This window comes from Meriones unguiculatus, chromosome 5, assembly GCF_030254825.1.
Source record: "Meriones unguiculatus strain TT.TT164.6M chromosome 5, Bangor_MerUng_6.1, whole genome shotgun sequence".
In the NCBI taxonomy this organism is placed as follows: domain Eukaryota; kingdom Metazoa; phylum Chordata; class Mammalia; order Rodentia; family Muridae; genus Meriones; species Meriones unguiculatus.
The window spans coordinates 87,385,513-87,406,304 of record NC_083353.1 but is presented as its reverse complement, the minus strand read 5'-3'; the positions used below and the strand labels follow the sequence as shown (position 1 = coordinate 87,406,304).

The 20,792-nt window shown below is 43.7% G+C and overlaps 1 protein-coding gene and 1 pseudogene across 2 annotated transcripts in view; one reads left to right on the top strand and one right to left on the bottom strand.

Moving 5' to 3' along the window:
- Suclg2 (succinate-CoA ligase GDP-forming subunit beta) overlaps window positions 1–20,792 on the top strand; it is a 250,763-nt gene that overhangs the window by 26,543 nt on the left and 203,428 nt on the right. The window lies entirely within an intron of this gene.
- On the bottom strand, window positions 2,931–11,385 carry LOC110548907 (proteasome subunit alpha type-3-like; annotated as a pseudogene).

Sequence of the window (20,792 nt, the reverse complement as noted above, 5' to 3'; positions counted from 1 at the left end):
ATGGAGGCAGTGTTGAGTGTCTGCTCTGTGTTAGGCATGGTGAAGCATGCTTCAAGTTCAGGACTGCACTGATTACAAATGGTAACTGATATCGGGTTGACCAAGGTAATGGGCCCCAGCGGGTCAACTTAAATCTTTCTGATGTAGGAAAATATCACAATTGTTCAGTGCCTCAGTTTCTCCTCTACACCTAGAGATCATCCTGTATCTTCCGCACTTCATTTGGCACTGGTGGGGCTGGAGAGATGGCTCAGCAGTTTAAAGCACAGGCTGCCCTTCCAGAGGACCCAAGTTCAATTCCCAGCACTTGCATGTTCTCTGATATCCATCTGTAACTATCTCAGGGGATCTGATAGCCTCTTCTGGCCTCCATGGGCACTGTACTTCACACATGTGCCACACAGACATACATGCACAGAATTTAAAAAAAAATAAAAGCAAAAAAAAAAAAAAAAAAAAGCAAAAGAGCACTGTCACAGTGTCACATCATGTAACAGGGTTGTTATCATTCCCTTTTGGGATCCAAGACTCAAAGGTGGGTTTCTGTCTCTGCTGTCTAGGATCTTAACCATTTTATTGCATGGTCCAGTCACTGCTTGACCTATACACAGTGAGGCACTCAGCTGGAGTTCTTTGGTGCATATTCGCTGTGGATTTATATTTTTTCTTGCTTGTTTAGCCATTGGTGTGTAATACATGGCAGAATGCTAGAGGAAATATCTTAGCGTTGGAGTCGGAGATAAAATGATAATACAGACTGAAACAGTGTTCTTGAAATAGGATGATTGAACTGTTAGCGGGAACCACCTAACCTTGTCTAATATAATCTAGTGTCACCGGCGCCATTGTTACCCGCCCTCTATGAAGGAAGGCTAGTGTCCCTAGTTTTTAGATTGAGGATCCTTTTATCAGTAACCTGTGTATTTAATTATCGTTCACTATCTACTTAATAATTCTAGGCATAGGGAAGGCATTTGAGAATGAATTAGACATTGTTTTTTTGCCTTGGGGACTATTCATAGACTCATGCAGTCCACTACAGATACTGACAAATCACACACACACACACACACACATAATGACACAGTGAGAACTTTTAAGGGAGAATAACGACTCATCCACCCTCCTCTGAAGGTATCTCACAGCAAGTATTTTAGATATATGTGCCTTAACGTTTACTGCTGCATGAAAGCAGCCCTTGACGATGTAGAAATGAATGGACAATAAATGTATTCCAATAAAGCTCTATGTATACAAATACACAAATGATGGACTGCAGCACACAAGCTTCACTTCACAGACTCTGAGTTAGAAAGTTAAGAAGGTTTTTCCTGTGAACACTATTTCTCTGAAAGTATGACTTACTTCCTTGACTTTAAATGATAGTGCAGAATTTTGTGTAAAAGTTACACCTGCATGTTCTTCCTTAGAGTAGAGCGTGCGTGCTGGCAGGGGCTACTGTCCTGTGCGAGGAGTTTGTTTTGTAAGCAGTACCTAGAAGTTTCAATAAACGCTTCCTCCACCTCCCCAGTGCTGTGATCAAAGGCATGTACTACCATGCCTGGCTTTGGAACAGCTCTTTAAGAAGGCCACCTTATTCAGTAAACAGAGCTAGCTCAGCTTTGTGTGGGGGAGAAAAGCTGAGGCTTTGTTTCTGTCCAGTGCCGTGATGAGACTGGGGAAGCCACACCTGTTTGGTGCCCATTCTCCATCATAATGTGACATGGATCTTTTGGTGCTGTCACACATTAGGGTGTGTGACAGTTAGTGTGTGCTCCATAGACATTCCAGTGAAACAAATGTTTGCACACCGAGAAAGAAACACCAATGGCACTGTTATGAAGTGGCTCAGAGAAGTCATGACTGTATATATTTGGATGCTTTGTCACTGCTGATGTCACCTTTGTAATCTAGGGTAGGCGCCATGGGTTTTGCACTCTACTGAAAATGTGCACAAAGCTGGGATTTTCCCAGGTGGACTACTCATCTGTCTTTTCCTATCACAGAGTCTCATGATGCTTAGTCTGTCGGTGCTGTGCATTTGATAAGTTGGGGAATAATATAGCATAACTAGCATCTGGCCTGCCATCCTTTGTGCCAGTGCCCCTGAGAGTAGCCCTTCCCTGCCTCACCTGAGATGTGGGCCAGAGAGGAAGGGTATTGGCTTATAGGGTTTTCTAGTTGTCCTTTCTGTTGCTTTGATAACACACTGACCAAAAGCAACGTAGGGGGAGTGATGGGTTTATTTGGCTTATATTTTCATGTTGTTGTCCATTATTGAGGAGGAGGAGGCACTTAAGCCAGAACTTGAAAGCAGAAGTTGTGAAGGAACACTGCTTGCTGCCTGGCCCTCAAGCTAATGACTAGCTAGCTTTTTGATATAGCCCCAAATCACACCTGCCTAGGGATGGTGACACAGTGGGCTGCATCCTCCTGCATAAATTAAAAATCAAGACAATCTCTTAATCTGATGTAGGCAGTTCCTCAATAGAGAGTTTCTTCTTAGATGGCGCCAGACTGCATCAAGTTGATTGTTAATGCTCACTAGGACACATGCTATCTTAGGGTAGCTTTTGCTGTGACATAGCTCTATGACCTGGCTGCAGAGATGGCGCAGTGGTTAAGAGCATCATCTGCTCTTCCAAGGGACCTGGGTTTGATTCCTAGCACCCATGTGGCAGTTCACAACTGTCTGTAACTCCAGTCCCAAAGGGATCTGGCACCCTTACACCAATGCACATTAAATAAAATTAATTTAAAAAATAACACATAAAACACTATGACTCAAATCAACTTGGGGAGGAGATGGTTTATTTCAGCTCACAGCTCTCCGTCACAGTCCATCATCCAAGCGAGTCAGGGCAGCCCCTCAAGGCAGAAGCCTGGAGGCAAGAGTGGAGGCAGCGGCCATGGAGGAATACTGCTTATGGGCTTGTTCAGTATGGCTTGCTTAGCCTGCTTTCCTACACCACCCAGGACCTCCTGCCTACAAATGCCATAGCGTGGCTAGGGCCCTCCCACATCAATCATTCATCAAGATCATGTTCTATAGAGTAGCCTATAAAGGCAAGCTCTTTTTTTTCTCCTCAACCATCCAACAATATATATAAGAGAAAATTAAATGGAAACTGATCAGTGCGTATATATGATCCATGGTGCTAGTCATATGGAACAATCACAGAAATATAAAACAACGGATGGTGAAGAACATGTTACATATTGTCATCATCTGCTTCATCTTCCTTCAAAGATTCCTTAGCGCATTTCTGTGCCTCTTCCCTTATGTCTTTTGGAACAGTTTCATGTCTTTCTTTAGTTAATTCACCAACCCAGCTGAGCTCTAGTTCAAACGCTTTATCCTTAACTTCATTATGTATTATGTAAATTATTTTTGCAGCTTCTTTAACTGCATCACACCAAGTCATTTCTTTCATTCGAAGCTTCTCTATTTCTGTCTTTGCAGCTTGCCTGGCTTTGCCAATGGCACAGCCGCAGTAACCGTAGGATACACCTGATGGTTGATCATGTAGAGCTTTCCACCATCATTCACACACTGTAAGAGCCCTAACAAAACTGTAGCCAAAAGGTCTAACAGCACCATAGAGTGTATAAGAGTGTACAAACATGGCCGCTCCTTCTGCAAGATGTTGTAGAGGAATGTTATAGCCAAAGTCAGACCTAAAGTTGGGAGGCTTCTTCTCTTGCTATGTCTACTCATGGACATCTGTCAACCAGCCTGCTGCTGCCAGTCCAACATGTCGGTGGACATTAAAAAGTCATTTATTGGAGCCTTCTTCATAAAGTTTGGAAAGGACTATCTTTTCTACCTCAGACACAACTCTGTCTTTACATCTGATCCCAGTAGCTGTACTGCTGTTTTCCACAGCCCTCATGGCATATTCAACTTGAAAAATCCCAGCAGGAAAGATCGTAGAGCTGACAGGTCATACCCAGTGCCAGGGGAGCTGACCTGAGAGGCAACAGAGGCTTTCCAGGCCTGAAGTGCCACTCCTACACCACACACTGCCTGTAAGGGCAATTTTCCGGAGCCATTTTCTCCATTAAGATTCTCTCTCTGAAATGAATCTAGTTTGTGTCAAGTTGACATGAAAATAGCCATCATGACACATGGTTTACTGGTAAGAATTGTAGCCTGGTTACAATCTGTGAGCTTGTTTGTCCTGATGAAACAATCATCTTTGCATTCATGGACCAGGAGGGAGCCTGCTTGTCTGCTTTTGCTTGTCCTGTGAGGTAGAAAGTGCTTGCCCCATAAGGTGGAAGTGCTCTGTGGGACTTTGATGTTGCAGGCTTCTGAGAAGCTGCAGCAGTTTGCTCCAGTGGACTCTCATGGGTGTCCATTATCACTTCATCCTGTACATCCCGTGGAGGTCTGCAAGAAAGGACAGGTGGTAGAAAGGACAGGTAGCCCTTTAGGCTGTGTGGACACACGTCTGTGGTGCAGTCACTCAGTTTGGCAGCAGTAATGAGAAGAGCCGCATACAACATGTGAACAGGCAGGTCTGGTTGTGCCTCACCAACAGATCTCACAAGAACTGATTAAGAATTACTGTTAGGCAAGTAGGTTTGCCTTGGATCCCAACCCTTGTTGATGGAGCATTGTATCATGAAGATGCCGACGTCATTCTTTGGGGAAAAGGAGGTGACTGATTAGTGATGTCAGTCAGGGTCAGCTTTTGGGGAGTTCCATTGGACATTCTGTGCCTTTCTTTTTTCTTTCTTTGTTTTCTTTTTGGCTTTGCTGCTAGGACTAGTAGTGCCATGTGAGCTGTGATTGGGTCATTTATTATCAGCTACTTAATAAAATAGTTAACTCAAGAATGGTTTAATCAGGAGCTGGAACAGTGGCTCAGCAGTCGATCACATGCTGCTCTTGAACAGGACCCAAGTTCAATTATTAGCACCCACCCTTATGTAAATTAAAAAAAGAGTAAGGTTTACAAATGAAAGGTCATTTGGCTTGATGCTGTCAAACAACATCGCCTTTAAGCCATTTGCAGTGCATAGTGAGTGCTTGTTAAATGCTTGTAGCATTAACATAAATATTTGTTTATTTTAATGGTTTTTCTAAGGAGAAGAAATTTGTTGCTTTTTATGTTTAATGTCCTTGGCCATCAATATTCAACCTTTCTATACAAACAAAGTCAAGATTTAAATTATTTTCTTTTCTTCTGCCCTTAAGGTATTTGCACATTTCTTACAAATAATATAAACAATTCAATGCAATTAGAATTTTACATTTCTTTTGAAGTGTATAAAATGCTTAATCTAGAAGTAGCTTTTTTCATTCCTGCTTATAAAGTCAGTTTCATGCCTTTACAGTAAATAGAGTCTAGTACTTACATACTTAAAATGAATGCCCTCAAATCCTTTTCTTATAAGCTCAGTTCATACACTTCATGACTCATTCAGGTAATGTTTCTTTTATGTAGGGTTGTAGGATGAGATGGGCAGAGTCAATGCAGTAATCAAAGTTAACATTCCTTATGATGTCATACATACTAGTTATCTATTTGTCTGTCTGTCTGTCTATCTATTTATCTATCTATCTATCCATCTGATGCATGTGTTTTCCATGTTCCTAGCCAGACCTTCCGTAGCCTTAAGAATTGTTTAAGTGATAGGAGCACCTTTATTGTTCATCTCCTTTCAGACCTTCTTGAGTTGGTGTTGACGAGGCAACCCTGTGGTTTGAGGGAGGTGGGGATCTGCCATGCGTCCACAGTTGGAATGCTCATGTCTCCCACCTCCCTCTTATCTGGAGGGGTTAAGTTCAGTCACAGCTGATAAATCAGAATTCTGAGACAAGTGGTTGGTATAAGAGAGCTGAAATTGTGAAAAGACGACGTGGATTTAGTGTCATAAGACACTATACTTCATGTCTGTTTTTGCTGATGTTTGATTCAGTGTACGCCTCAGCACTTAGCATAAAGATCATCCCTCTGCAGCAGTGGTTCTCAGCCATGGGTCACAACCCCTTTGGGGGTTGCATATCACATATCCTGCATATCAGATATGTGCATTATAATTCACAACAGTATCAAAATTACTGTTAAAAAGTAGCAACACAATAATTTTATGGTTGGGAGTCCCCACAACATGAAGAACACTATTATCACTGCTCTACAAAGTGCCACTAAATAGTGCTGAAGGTGTCCAAGGAGATGTAAAGGTATACCAAATCCTCAGCAGCAAACCTCAGGGCTTCTCATTGTGGCTTGCTACCCACCACCTACTGAGAAGGTTCTTGCATGGTACCTCCATGTTTTATGTAGCTGCATACCACAAAGCCATCTAGCTTCCTTCCTCTCTGATGGGAGTTAGGTGACCTTCTGTGATGGTTTAACAGTTTAAGTTCTTCTGGCCAGTCATCTAATTATCCCACATGACATCAATATACACTGTAAGGGTTAGTCTTGATCCTCAACTTGATTGCGTTAAGAACCCGGGAGATTTGTGGAGCACACCTTCTTGTGTCTGTGAGAGCCCCCCAGACAGTATAAACTACGGCAGAAGACTTTGAATCCGGGACGCCCTATCCCATGGCTCCCCGGTGGAATTGGGTGGGATGTGGAGAGAGCTGGCAGCATTTACTGAATTCACCCCAGTCTCTGCTTCCTGAATCATGATTTAACTGGTACTGTTCCACTCCTGTCCTCCCACGTAGACTAAAGCCTCAGACACTGGGCAGAATGGATCCTTTCTCTGGTTGTTTTGCCAGACATTTTGTTACAGCAGTGAGCAAATTTGGGTGAGAATCCTCCCTTATCTATTTGCTCCTTCACACATGCCTTCAGAGAAATGGAGTTCTGCTATGTGTGTGGTCAGAGCTACAGCTGCTGTCCTGGTCAACAAACAAAACAAGTGTTTTCCCAGAACAGCTGGTATTCTAAACTCTATGAATATTTAAAGTGTGGTTACAGGTAAGAATGTGTGAAATGGAAGGAATTTACAGATTTCACTATACTCATACTTTCCTATCCATTTCTACTTTTGTCATTTGTGAACCCAGTTACAGAAACCACATGAGTTACTGCTATGGAGAAAATTTAGGGTAAGGAACAGATCAAAAGCCAAGTGTGGTGGCTCACACCTTTAATCCCAGCTCTCGGGGAGGTAGAGGCAGGTGGATGTCTATGAGTTTGAGGCCAACCTGGTCCCCAAAGAAAGTCAAGGACTGCCAAGGCTACACTGAGAAACCCTGTCTCTAAAAACCAAAGAGGGGGAGAAAGAAAAGAAAAGATCATAGAAATACTGAAGGGTTAGGTTAAGAAAAAAAACCAAGATAATAGACTTCTGAAATGGGCCATGACTTAAGAAAGCAGCCGCTGCTCCGCAGAGCTGGGATGAAGATGCCGTTTCCATCACCAGCTTCTTAGACTCCATGTAGTGCCCCATGTTGGCAGATACTAATGGGAAGTTAGGTGACAAAGGAGAAAGTGATTTCCTACTGAGCAGTGAGCACCTCAAACTGAGATGCATTCCATTGGCATCACAGGCAAGGCCTGTGTTCTAAAGCACTGAATCCCAGAAAAGCATGATTGGATGAGAAGGAAAGTGTGAGCCATGGATAAACAAAAGCCTTTTTATGCAAGAGTGTAGCACCAGTTCTCTCTGTGTGTGCGCACTTGCATTTTTGCAGTATGACATTTCCCAAAGGGAGATTGAGTCTCATGGGGTTCAAAGTAGATGCCAAGCAAGAATCAGTTTGGACATAACTGAATATCATCAAATGGGCATTCTTTTCTTTCCATGCATGTATGTGTTTTCCTGAGTGTGTGTATATGTTTCTCTCTTGCCTCTGTGTGTGTGTGTGTTGGAAACGTATGTATGCGGGTTCCTGTACCCGTGAAGGCACAGGTGGATACCCAAGCAGAATGTAGGGTATCTTCCTCAGTAATGCCTTACTGCCATGAGACAGGGTTTCTGACTTACCAGAAGCTCACAGTTTCTGGGGATACACTGATCTTTCTCCCCAAGCTGGGGCTACAGACATGTGTAGCCATGGCTGGCTTTTTATGTGGGTGCTGGGGACTTGAACTCTGATTCTCATGCATGCAGAGCAAGCACATTTACCTACTGAGTCATCACCCCAGCCACCACATTTTCTTTTTTAAATGATTGGATCTCATTAGGACCTTTAAGAAGTGTTTTGAGTATCTCAGAGAAGATAGTAAAACTACACTTTCCAAAAATTACACTGTTTTCCAAATATTTGGCTGCAAATCTTTTTCTTTCATTTTATAACTAAATGTTTTCCTTCCTTCCTTCCTTCCTTCCTTCCTTCCTTCCTTCCTTCCTTCCTTCCTTCTTCCTTCCTTCTCTTTCTCCCTCCCTTCCCTCCCTCCCTCCCTCCCTTCCCTCTCTCCATCCCTCCCCTCCCTCCCTCCCTCCCTCCCTCCCTCCCTCCCTCCCTCCCTCCCTCCCTCCCTCCTTTCTTTCTTTCTTTCTTTCTTTCTTTCTTTCGTCTCTTTGGTCTTTTTCCAACAGTCAATTAAATATTTCAGACTTCTTGTTAATTTTTTGGTTGGTTTGCAAGTCTTTCACATCTCTGGCATGTTACACTTTCATAGCTTGGTGCTTACCTGCCTTTGATGCTTGGTAATGTATAAAGAAAAGAAAAAGCTCCTTGTTCCCCACAGTTCTGGAGGCTGTCAAGTCTAAGAGCATGGTTCCAGCATCTGGGAGGGCCCTCTTGCAGTCAAGCCATGGTGAAACGGAAGGGCCAGTGGGCACTTAGGAAGAGAACATAAAAAGCAGACTCACTTTATCATCCACTGTTGTGGGGAGAGGGAACCCACTTCTCTTAATGACAAACATGACCGCATGTGCTAGTTCTATTTCAAAGTGAGTTTCAAGGTAGCAAACCGTACCCAGACTGTGGAGCCTGCTAATCTTTTCATCGCTGTCTATCACCAGGACATCTAAGCACACACAGCTTCCCTGCAGTTCATTCTCTTTTACTTTGGACCACTTGTTAAACTGTGGTAATTACACAGTCTCACTACAGCTCCTGGAGTGTCACTTAGATTATGCACTCTTGGTACTTTGACTCCTCCGACAGGTAAAGCTGCTTCTCCTGGATGCTGACCTATGAAGTGTCAGATTGCCAGCTGTGCCAGGGTGCTTGTGTCTGCCTTGGCTTCTCTGAGTCCCTGATCCTCACACTGGCCTTTCAGATGAGTGGCAGCATTTCTCCCCACAGATCCCCAGAGGACAGTCCATGGTATGCAGTCTGCACGTGGAATAAGTTTCCCAGCTTTCTGAAAGCTTGCTGCAGTGAACCGGCTTTCTGTGCTTACACATTCAGATAAAGGAAAGGTAGTTCTGGGAGATGGCTCAGTGAGAGAGGGCTTGCTACATGGGCAAGACAGCTTGAGTTTACTCCCCATGCACCCTTGTAAAAAGTCACAGTCAGAACTCCAGTGCTGTGTGTGTGTGTCTATGTCTATGTCTATAGTTGCTAGAGTTTTCTGGCCTCTAGCTTCTTTGAAACAGCAAGCCCAGGTTTAGTGAGAGAACACCGCTGCAAGGGAATAAGGTAGCTGACACATAACAGAGGAAGACACAAAATTCTTGTCTGGCTTTTGCATGCATACTTAGCATGTACACCTCCTCATGTGTAACACACACATACACACACACACACACAAACACACAGTTGAGGCAATTCTCTTTTCAGTTAAGGAAACTCAAATCACTGCACAAGGAGACATGATTTATGCAGTTTACAAGTCTTGACATATGGTTTTCTTATGTAGCAAAGACATTTTATGTGGAAATTATTGGGGAATGAAGGCAATGGAATTTAGTCTTACAGCTTATAATTAAGGAAAAACTCTCAAGCCAAAAATCTAGTTTTCGATTGCAGTAATGTTGTGTTCATCAGCAATAGCAGCAAAGTGTCTTTCCAAGCACACAGAAAATGTCTTTCTCCACACAAGTAGAGCGGGCTGAAGAGCTCACTGACACCAGTTAGCATTCCGCAGAGGGAATGTCCAGAGTGTCAGGAAGATGACCTTGGGAATTTCCCCAGCAAAGGCCGCTCACTTACTCCCCTCCAAGTCATTGCTTCAGCTTCCAGTGTGACAGGTGAACCTGTGAGACTGAGTTAGCCAGGTTGCTCAAAACTGTGGCTCTAAAGAAGCCAGGAGAAGTCTATTGTTATCAGGTAAATCCCATTAAACTCAAATGTACCCTCAGCTGTTGAGCACCGTTAGATGATTGAAGGAGCGGGAGTGAGTTGATTGAAATAAAGTCTGCACCTTGCAAGTTTCTAACAGAATTTATTGGAAAGGACCATGGAGTGTGGGTGTCACTCAGGGAAGACTTATTGGGAACTGAAGGTGATGGAGGAAGGGAGCTGGACTCTGAAGGACCCATCTGACCTGGAGACCACAGACTCAGCTGGTGCTCTGGTGATGCCAGGCATGTGTTTGGGGTTCCAGATGTGTGATTTGTTTTCTCTCAGCAGCCAGGGCAGCTTGGGAGCTGTTTTGAACAAGCACATCTGCTTTACTTAGTGTTACTCAGATGTGTTTGGGAGGGCAGTTGGGGTACAATGTTACAGTATTTTTTTCCTTCCTGAATATTAGATTTGATTCACTCTTACATCATGTGTAAATGTGTAGAGCTGATGTGCTTAGCTGAGAAGCTGATGGACCAAGAATAAAAATGTCCCCCTCCTCCTGGAACTTGGGAAGAGTGCACCCATGGCTACTGTGCTAACATAAAATACTGACTTTGTTTGCAGAAAACACTTCGCACTGTTATACTTTTGAAAGCTAAACTTTTTATTTATTTATTTTTGCCACCAGAGACTTCACTTCAGTGAGTGCCAGGATTAATGTGTGTGGACACACAGAGGCCCACACACACCCACTTGCATTCACCTAGAGTGTAATGCTTGACAAAAGCTCCTTGAGGAATGGAGGGTCTTTTTTTGGCCCACAGTTTGAGGGATACAGTCCACCATGGTGGAAAAGGCGTGTGGGAGAAACGTGAAGTGGCTGCTTACCTCACACACTGTGTTATGAGGGAGGAGGGACACTTGCCTTCTCCTTCTTATTCAGTCTGACACAGCAGGCCGTAGAGTGGAAGATAAACTGAGGGTGTGTCTTAACCCTTGAGGGATTCCCTCACGGAAATGCCAGAGGTTTGTTTCCCTGATAACTCTGATAGTCAGGATGAACCCTGAGCAGAATGACTCATTATCCTACCTGTGTAGGATATCCCATAAAGATGCAGCAGCAATGCAAGGACGGCGCCCAGGCCCTGGGCTGGATGCTTACACTGGCAGGCTGCGGAAGCAGGAGCTCGAAGGAGGGCTCCTGGATCCTCCTTTATAACATCAACTGTTGCCATGCTGTGATCTCAGATTTCTTCCTGACCTCGATAGTCTTTTAAAAATAGTTAAAAACTAAAAACAGAAAAGAAAAAAAAATCAATGGGAAATGTAATTGGAAAAATTATTAGTCTTATTAGAGGTAATTAGAAAAGTTGCCTTTTCTAGCTTTTTTTTTTAATTAATAAATCAAGTCTTCATGGAGTCACATGTGGCTATGCCTGTAGATATTTTTTATTTAGAAAGGTAGAGAGCATAGTGATGAATACCGTGGTTGCCTACGTACTGTGGAGTAGTTCACGTGTTACTTGGTTGGATCACTGTAAATTAAAAGCATAACGTATAGCTGATGATGAAGTGTCTGGGTGGCTTCTCTTAGGACCCATCACTGTCCTAAGCCTCCCCTTCCAGATTTCTTTTACACATTGGCATAGATGTGTCCACAAGAAGCTTTTCTATAAATTCCTTTCATGTTCAAGTGTGCATTAAGTGTTGAATATGGCTCCCCTTCTCCTGGTTGCTTGTTTTTCTATTTTTTTTTTTTTTTTTTTCAGAAAAATACCTGCCTGCATCACTGCATTTGGAGAGCTGTTTCCTTAACTTGAAACATTTTCAGTGTTTCTTTGCATATGCTATCTCATATTTAGCTTTTTTTGTTTGTTTTTTTTTTGGACATAAGGCCTCATGTAGACTCAGCTGTCCTCCAACCTGCTCTGCAGCTGAAAGTGGCCTTCAACTCCTGATCTCCTTCCACTCCTCCTAAGTGCTGGAATTACAAGCTTGAGTCAGCATGTGGCATCGATCCTTACTGTTTTCTTCTTCTTGGTTATTTCTACGGATTGTCATGAGACTCCTTGTGTTTTCTCCTTGGGGAGAAGCTCAGACCATCCCCTGTAGAAGACTGGGGCCATAGCAGGTAGTTCATTGCCACCCACGAGGATGAACATTAAATAATGGAAGAAAGTTGCAAGATCAAAGAGCAGGCAGCTCTGATGTGGCAGAGTGATATACAGGGATGTCAGTAATTAAGTGGATTACAGAGGGCAGTTTGAGCAAAACTCCAGGTTTTGTTTCTAAAGAAATCTTTGAAAAATGGCTGCAAAAGTCTTAAATTCACCACATCCCTTTGCATTAACATTACCAGATACCTCTCTCCTTCTAGCTTTTCTTCCTCTTCAGCCTCTGATGACTTTGCAAGCATTTGCTTCTCCAGCACACTCTATCCAGAGTGTCGTCTTAGTCTCTCTTCCCTGTCTTTGCAGTACAGCTGTGGGGGCAGCGAACTGCGCTGTTTGTACATACGGCTTTATCAGAACATGACCATTCGTTGTCCATTAACCCGCGACTCTGTTGGGCTGCCGAGGCAGAGCTGGAGGGTTGCTGTAGGGAGCGTCTACTGTTTTTATACTCTGGCCCTTGGCTGAACATTTGCTGACCCTGGTTTGTGCATTGCAGCACTCACTTAACTGGTTTTATTCTCTACGAAGAAGACAGAGTGACTTTTGCAAACTCTGGTCTCGATACTTTATTTTCTTGTGACGGGGTCTCATGGTGTAGTTGTGACTGGCCCGGAGCTTGTTATACAGACAGTGCTGGCCACCAACTCTCAGAGATCCAGATGTCCCTTCCTTCCCCGCCTCCCAAGTGTGGGCCACCATGCCAAGCCTCCAGCTCTGATCTTATCACCCTGCCTCAAACCTAGCTTGATTTTAGTGTACGGGACAGCGGCAGGCTGCATTCATCTGCATGGTGTGGCCCTTTCTTACCTTCCGAGTTCCTTAGCATTAGTAGCTGGTTCTCTGTATCCTAGCCATTTCTCTCCTCAGAGCTTTCTGACACTAAGGGCTGCCAGTCTCCCATGGTACTCATTGGCGTTTCTTCACATACCTATCTGCTCTTTCTCTAGCCTCAGGTCTCTGCATAGATGTCATTTATGGAGATAACAGCCCACCCTTGGCACACGTGGTGATCATTGGAGGCTTTATTTTCTCCAGTACACTTCCAGTCTACCTAATCCCCTTCACCATTTGTGTGGTCCCCTCCTCCTTCCTTGTACCACTCTTGGGACAGTGACTTTGTGGCAGCATAGAACTTGTCTGTTTACTGACACATCTGAATGTCAGATACGGGGCGTTCTAGATGCCCAGTGCAAAGCTGTTATGTGACCATGTATAGCTCTTGTAGTTTCTATGGAAGGGCTTTGTCTTCACTTTCTGATGCTATGGTGAGATAGCATATCATAGCTAATTTATGAAGAAAACACATTTTTTTTTTTTAACTGTTTTAGAGGCTAGGAAGTTCAAGGCCATGTCTTGCATCTTGTTGAGGGCCTTCTTACTGTGCTCCAGATGGTGAGAGGGTAAAGCCAGTTTGGCCCCATCCAAGAGACCTCCTTGAGATAAACCTTTAATCTGCTAATCCACAAACAGATTAATCCATTTAGTAATTAATCACTTCTTACAGGTCCCGCCTCTTAATGCTTCACAATAAGGATTAAGCTTCAACAGGAGTTTCACTGTGGACATTGAAAGCACAGCGGCGTTCACTGCCAGGATATGTGCATGGTGCTTCAATTTGTTTATCTACAATTGAGTCCTGCCTGCTCCTGCTCACAATGCAAAATGAAGGTGCCTTTCTTCTGCATCAGCATCAGCAGGCACGTTCTCTGGCCGGGAGAGGCAGACGTTTGGAAAGGATGCCGCTTAGGGTTTTTAGAGCCTTTTACACATTACCTGTGCTGTAGCGTTAATATGCCAGTGTTTATCAAGGCTGCATGTTTTCCTCCTCTCCTTGCTGCTGGCAGAGGGGCCACCAGGAATTAGGGAGGGAACTCTCCTTTGGGCATTTGTCCTTACTACAAAGACTTTCACACTTCTGTGCTGCTTGAGAAAATATGCTGCTTTCTGCTGAGTCCAGGATAAAAAGAAAGAGGCTGTATCTTCGAGAATCATAATTCTTTTGACTTATTGAAACCCATCCAGCAACCTCTTTCACCCCGGGCTCCAAGTTTTCCCACTGAACCAAGTGCTCATCATAGCACATTCCCCCTATAGTCTGGAACATCCACCTCCCAACAGCCTCTCCTCCTCTTCTCCTCCCCCACCTGGGCTCAGGAACCACATGTGTTATCAGCAGTACTCACACCTGACCATCAAACCCTGCAGTGAGCCCCACTTGGGTTGGAAGTTTGGGTCTTCTGCTAAGCAGCATCCTTACTCTGATCAAGCTTCTTGCCCCTTGTAACCTTCATTTGCTTTCCCATGGCATGGACTTCTTCCAGTCCTTGTTAGGCAAATTAAACAAAGCAATGGTGGAAGGATATAGACGCTCCCAGAACTTCATGGTGATCAGATGTCCACAAGTTTTCAGTTTAAAGATGTAACACTGACCAGGGATGTGGCTCAGTTACAGAGGGCTGTTTATGAAGTTGTCTGTACATAGGAGGCTCCAGTATCAAGTCACCTGGATGTGTGGTTGTGTAGTTTTCTAATCTTGACACTTGCTGGAAGCTCAAGGTCAGCTTTACCAACAAAGGGAGTTCCAGGGATGCACTTGACCTCAAAACCAAAACAAACACCAAAGCAAATCAAACAGAGAACAAAAATGTAAGACTTTGTTAAGGAACCTTAAGAAAAAGGAATTATGAATCTTCCACAACAAGTTTCTGAATGGCTCAAAGGCTCAACTCTCAATTCTTTTCTGGTAGGACAGATGGTATATTGTTGGTGTGTTAAGCAGATGTTGTCTGCCTTGCTTTTGGTCCTTAGCCCCGCAAGCTTGATGTATCAGAGATGCAGTAGGAAGTGGTGCAAAGATGGCCTTAGGCTGTCTCTCTGTGAAGAACAGCTCAAGGATATGTTCTTTTGGTCAGGAAGTGGTAAAGTACATTTCTTCCTATAGTCACCTGTTCTAGTTAAGTTTGATGTCTCATCAGTGCTGGTTTCTCAGGTCCCACATGGTTATTTCTTCTGATTTGTCAGTGGCTCCGTAATGCACAATTTATGATGGGAAACAATATTGTTAGGTCTTTCTAGTGTAAATGACTGTTCTCTACATTCTCTTTCTGTAGCTGTCGAGTGATTCAAGTATAGAGTCCACAAGTATCATTACCTGTGGTAATTTCTTTTTTAAAGAAGAATTTATTTTCTTAAAATTTATGTGCATGTGTGTTTCTGTGTAAATTTATGCATGTCATGAGCATGAGGAGGCCAAAGAGGCTAGAGCCCAACTACTAGAGTTATAGATTATGAGCCACCATGTAGATGCTGGGACTCAAACATAGGTCCTCTGCAAGAGTAATAAGCAGTCTTAACTGCTGAGCCATCTCTCCTGCCCTAATGCTGGCTCTTTTTCATTGCCATTGAATTCACAGGTGTTTCTCCAATGTTACTGGTATTGGTTAGTCAATATATATACTATTACACAGACATCCAAACATATATATATTACATAGACAAATGGACACACACACTAATATACACATATTTTTCCATGTGCTTACCCACTGTTATTTTTAGGTAGGGGCATGGATTGAAGTTTCAACTATTACTTTATCAGCTGAGTGATAGAGTGACCTTTGACAGGTCAGTTCAGTCTCTGATTTCTGATGTTCCTTGTCTGAGATGGCAAGTCCAACCTCGGGTGGGATTCACCACGAATTTACTCGGTGCTTACTGAAAGAGACTTGATTCTTCCCATTATAAACTACTGTTCTGTCTTTCTGTGATTGTTGAGTGAGTCAAGCCCCAGGATTCTACAATTAGAATTTTAAAATACCTCCCCAGATGTATTTAAAGCAAGCTGCAGAACACCGTGGGCGCTTTTCTCTTTTCCTTTATGTGGTCACCTACAACGTTTATTCCAGTGACTGGGAGGCTGTCTCCATGTTGCCCTTCTCTTCCTCCTTTGTGTTATCAGCTAACATTTCTGAGCAAGCACTTTGAGCATTGTTCTGATTGACTTGCAAATATTTAACCCACCCAATCAAACACAAACCATGGGTTTGGGCCTGTTAGTCTTCTTCCTGTCATAAACGAAGAACGGCAGCTCAGCTGCCATCTTCTTATGTAATAGGGTCTGCAGCGATCCCTGTCAACCCTGCTTGCAGTTTAAGAACTTAGCCACAGGGTGCTAATTAACTGGCTAATTAATTTTCTTACAGCATGGAAAGCAGGGATAGCCTAACTGGAGACTGGTCAGAGGCTACTGTGTTTTCAAAGATGACTCCAATTAAGACCCTGAACTTCCCACTCTGGTCTCTACCCTACTCTGGTCCTTTCCACATACTTGGCCTGCCCAGTGCCACTGTTGCTTTTCTACTGTTCTATCATCTTCTCAGGCATGTCTGTATTGTCAACATCAAGCCTACATGGAAAAGGCATTCTTCCTCCTCTTACAATTAGTATTCCAATTAATCTCTTTATGAGATGGCCCAGTTAAAGAGGCTGCTTCATTATGGCCAGTTTTAAGCAAACCAGCCTTTTATTTTATGACACTCATATTAAGACACATTGAGTTATATCTGCCTTTTCCTTGACACCAACACATTTATTTGAGTTCAGTGTGTCTGAGATAATGTGACCAAGGTAGATTTATGAGGACTCATCTGCATCCAGAATAACATTGGCAAAACTAAAATATCACAGACACTAACTTTTGGCCCGTCACAGTCCACGGAGCATCTGCCTTTGTCACTGGGCCTGTAACAAGAGGGAAATATATTTTCCTGGAGTTTATGGCTAATTCCTTGTTGCCATTCCACTGTTGTCACTGCTGTTGAGAGCTGGAAATGAGGTTTAAGAGCCTCTTCATATCTAACGGCAGGAGCTTCTGTGTGAGGAATGGAAAAACGCATCTTCCACCTCCATTTATTTCACCCTGAATTTAAAGAACTCTTACAGTTAAAGGACTCAAGTTCTTTTCCCAATAAGTTAGACCCAACTTAGTTGCATCAATACCTGGATTTGATTACTCCCATTCCGGCTTATTCCTAGAGTAGATTGATTTTCATTGCTCAAAAGTAAATGAATGCATTCCTTAAAACACTTTTTAAAAAAGTATAGATTATCTTAAAATTTTTGTGGCCACCACCTTATTGGTTTTCTCTCCCTGCATTTACTGGCACTGTTAACTTAGACCCAACTGTTCCTAGGATACTGAGGCAAGCATTAAGCACTCTTGGACACTATAAAATGTTTAGTCTTTGCAAGTTCCCTTTGATGCTTCTGTGTGTGTGTGTGTGTGTGTGTGTGTGTGTGTGTGTGTGAATGTGTGTGAATGTGCGTGAATATGAATGAAGCTGATAGGAGCAGGCTGTTTGACAGACTTCCTTTGTCCCTGGCAACTTTGAGCAGGAAACTGCCCAGAAACAGCTGCACTCCAGCTGCAAAGGACACCGCCACCATGGCTACTGAAGACATGGCTAGGAATCCACGTTCCAGTTACATACAGCCTGTAACAGTTCAGGAAAACCCTATTCCAGACCACGCCCCAACCCATCAAAAAAAAGGCCTTGGTGATTTTGAGGTGATCTCATGGTAACTACTGTAGAGAGCCATAACTCTGCTTGCACCAGACTTTGCAGAGACTGTTCTGAATTAGGTCCAAAGGAAATTAGATGTTCTCTCTGGAGACTCAAATGAAAAGCCTGATTGAAAGATGGCTGTGATTGGTGTTGATGAGTTGGAAGTTGTGCTGTGATTGGTTTGGTTCAGTTACTACATTTGCATGTCCCCACTGTGGTAGTCTGAATGAGAATGACCCCCACAGGCTCATATATTTTAACAGTCAGTGCCCAGTGAGTGGAACTGTTTGGGATGATTATGAGGTGAGGCCTTATTCAAGGAGGTGTGTCTTTGGGGGTGGACTGTGAGGTTCAGACTACTCCTGCCATTCTCAGTGTGCTCTCTTTCTGCCTCCTGTTCTTGGGTCAAGAGGTGAGATCTCAGCTTTTTCTCTCCTATTCCTTTGCTCTTCTCAGTCATCATGGACTCTAACGGTCTGAAACCATAAGCTCAAGCGTTGCCTTGATTTTGGTATTTTATTACATTAATAGAAAGGAACCTAATACAAACACCTTTGCCACCTCCTAGTGGAGTAAATCAGGCTGCTCCTCACGCTTTTCCGTTTAGCTCAGCACTGCTTCTAGATGTTTCAGCTTCAAGGCTTATAAAAGGCTTCTCTTTTCTTGCCTACTTGTGAAGTTTACTATGGGTAGAGTCGTCTGAGCTGATAATAGGGAAGCCACGGCAGGCATCAGTCCCAATAAGAAACTGGAAGCAACCACTGTGAGAAGCAGAGGTAGCTTAGACCACAAAGGAAAGAAGCTGAGAAACAGTGGAGCCAAGACTGTAGAGGAAAGTGTCTCTGAAGATGAGAGAGTGAGTGTCCTGGTCCCTGGAAGCGTTTCAGGGAACTGCTAAGCCCTAAGGGTTGTGGATGCTGATACTCAAGACTGGAGATCTTAATACAAGCTGATGTTAGGTGCTCCTAGCATCCAGGCCTTCAGAGCTGTCATGCTGTCATCTGTAGCCAGAACACCAGCTGCTGCTATGTGCTCTGCCTTTCTCTCTCTGGTCACATGAAGGGTCACTGAGAGTCAAAGTCCAGAGCAATAAGCCTCTGACTGAAGTACCTGGAGCTGTTAAGTCCACGGAACCTAGAGCTTGGAGCCACATTTATTCTCAGGATCCAGAGCCATAAGCGTCTGAGTTTGTTGTCCCAGCTCATGAATGGGCTATGGCATTTAACAACCTGAACCAATACCGAGGAAGCCTCTTCATGATTTCCTCTTTATGATCTCCATCTGGATAGGGAAAACCCCAGCCAGATGATTGGTACTAGGCTCTTTTTCGTACATTTACTTGTGTATACAGAACACCGCTTCATGTGTCTACATGTATGAGATAAAAAGATATTCTACTGAGTGTGCCTATGGTCATATCACCTTGAGTGTGCCAGGTCTAGTCAGAGTATTTTTTCTGTATTGCTGGCTTTCTTTAATAATGGCGGTTTCTCCCTGCAGTGTGCCATGGAGAATCATCTGTGTTGGCATGTGCAGACATAATAGACTAGGAGTAATTGTAGTGATTATTCCCAAATACTCGGTGGCTAACACATCAAAGACTTATTTCTCATTTGTGATTTTTAGGTAAGGTGACCCAATTGCAACCTTCTTCCCTGAAGTAACTCCAGCCAGGCAGCTTTTACTCTTTCATTTTATCATCTCCACTTGTAGCTTCCAGGTCAGTGTAATCAACAAGAGGTCTGCAGTGTCATGCAGGTTTTTTGAAAGTGTAGGCATACTTGTTACAAGAAGGGGAACATTTGGATACTGGGAGCCCTATGGGGTCACAGATATTTTCCATGCTTCCTGAGCAGGGGTTTCTTCTCTTGTAATGGAATCTAATACCAATAAACCTATAATAATTTGAAAATATCAGGGCTGGGAAGATAGCTCAGCTGTTAAGGTTCTTAACACATAAGCCTGAGGACCTGAGTCTGATCTTCAGAACTCATATGAAAAGGACGGCAGACTGTAAGCCTAGTGCTGGGACGGTAGTGACAGCGGACTCCCGGCCAGCCAACCTAGACGCATCGGTGAGCTTCAGGCCAGTGGAGTCCCCACACGAGGTGGACTGCTCCTGAAGTGTCACTCAGATCTTCACATGCACACACATGTGTATGCGTATGGATACATGTAAGCCGAAATCCCTCGCTTAGGGGAAGCTCAGCCTGAGCGCCCTCAGAATCTTGTTATCATACAGTTGGGCAGCCCTGCCTATACAAAGCCCATTTCATAATAGTGTACTGAGGAGCTCTTTTAGTTTGTTGACTACTGTACAGAAAGGAGAAACTAAAGTAGTTTTGGGGGCCATGAACCCACCTTTACACAGTTGACAGATTGTTAGGTGAAGCCATTGTGAGGTGGGGCCAGCTGCCATTTGACCAGATCATAACTTCTGTAGCCACTCTCCTATTCGGTGGGTGTGAATCATTTTCAGTACCCCTACCCTTTTTGATGAAGAACCAAACACAGAAGTATGTTGTATGTATCGTAGGTGCATCTTCCATTAGTATAAACATAAAAAACAGTGGACTTCCCAGGGAGAGAATAGAGGTGTTTTCTTTTTCACAAATATAATTAAATGTATTTTGAGACAGAGATCACTAGGTAGCCAAGGTTGGCTTCAGCCCTGAGTCCCCCCACCTTAGGCTCTTCCAGGCGAGTCCCAGTGGGAATGGCTGTTAAGCTGATGATGCCATTCAATAAGGGATTTTAGCTCACAGATTCTGCCTCTGGGGGGCGCCTGGCTCAATGACATGTGGCTTTTTTTTTTCTTCCTTATTGTTCTCCCTCCCCCACCCCCCGTGGTGCTATTTCAGTAGTCTCTCCACCTCTAATTTTGAAACCACAGGGCGAGGATGA